Source organism: Anopheles coustani, assembly GCF_943734705.1.
Source record: "Anopheles coustani chromosome X unlocalized genomic scaffold, idAnoCousDA_361_x.2 X_unloc_70, whole genome shotgun sequence".
NCBI lineage: Eukaryota > Metazoa > Arthropoda > Insecta > Diptera > Culicidae > Anopheles > Anopheles coustani.
This window is the reverse complement of record NW_026525182.1, coordinates 91,132-92,500: the sequence shown is the minus strand read 5'-3', so window position 1 is coordinate 92,500 and position 1,369 is coordinate 91,132.

The following is a 1,369-nucleotide window of genomic DNA, read 5'->3' as shown; positions in this document are numbered from 1 at the left end:
TGGCTATCGAGCATGCCCAAGTGATGACTTGATTGTGTGCTTGCTTGAATTCTTCACATTTCATACCATCGGTTAGTTGTCGAATCATTCCTCGATCATAACCTTCGTTCTTGGTTCATGTATGCTCTCTTCCACATAGGGCAAGCAAGAATTAACTATCTTACCCAGGACCGCCGAAGCAGCGTGGACCAGGGGAGAACTATACTTTGTCTTGTATGCCCTCTTCCACATAGGGCAAGCTAGAACTAACTATCTTACCCAGGACCGCCGAAGCAGCGTGGACCAGTGGAGGACTATACTTTGTTCATAACACCACAGTATTGAGTAATGTGCCCTCTTCCACATAGGGCAAGCTAGAATGAACTATCTTACCCAGGACCGCCGGAGCAGTGTGGACCAGTGGAGGACTACACAATCATGAGGTTTGATATCGACTTGTGTGTTTCAATAGGGTACCGATGGTATGTTTTGAACCGATTTGATTTAGCCATTCTGAAGTCATCACTTGGTTGAAGCGCTGAACTAGGGAGGCATCGTTTACATATATATTGGGTTTCGCATGCTCTACTAGGTTAATGTCATAGGGTTGGCTATCGAGCATGCCCAAGTGATGACTTGATTGTGTGCTTGCTTGAATTCTTCACATTTCATACCATCGGTTAGTTGTCGAATCATTCCTCGATCATAACCTTCGTTCTTGGTTCATGTATGCTCTCTTCCACATAGGGCAAGCTGGAATTAACTATCTTACCCAGGACCGCCGAAGCAGCGTGGACCAGGGGAGAACTATACTTTGTCTTGTATGCCCTCTTCCACATAGGGCAAGCTAGAATTAACTATCTTACCCAGGACTGCAAAGCAGCGTGGACCAGTGGAGGACTATACTTTGTTCATTACACCACAGTATTAAGTATGGTGTCCTCTTCCACATAGGGCAAGCTAGAATTAACTATCTTACCCAGGACCGCCGAAGCAGTGTGGACCAGGGGAGGACTATACTTTATACTTCACACACTAGCCAAATTGAAGTCATCACTTGGTTGAAGCACTGAACTAGGGCGAGTCTATCGTTTACTTTGCATTGGGATAATACGCTGCATGCTCTCTTAGGTTAATGTCATGTGATTGGCTATAGAGCATGCCCAAGTGATGACTTTGTTTCAAGCTCAACAGGTAGGGTATTGAGTCCTCTTCCACATAGGGCAAGCTAGAATTAACTATCTTACCCAGGACCGCCGGAGCAGCGTGGACCAGGGGAGAACTATACTTTGTCTTGTATGCCCTCTTCCACATAGGGCAAGCTAGAACTAACTATCTTACCCAGGACTGCAAAGCAGCGTGGACCAGTGGAGGACTATACTTTGTTCAT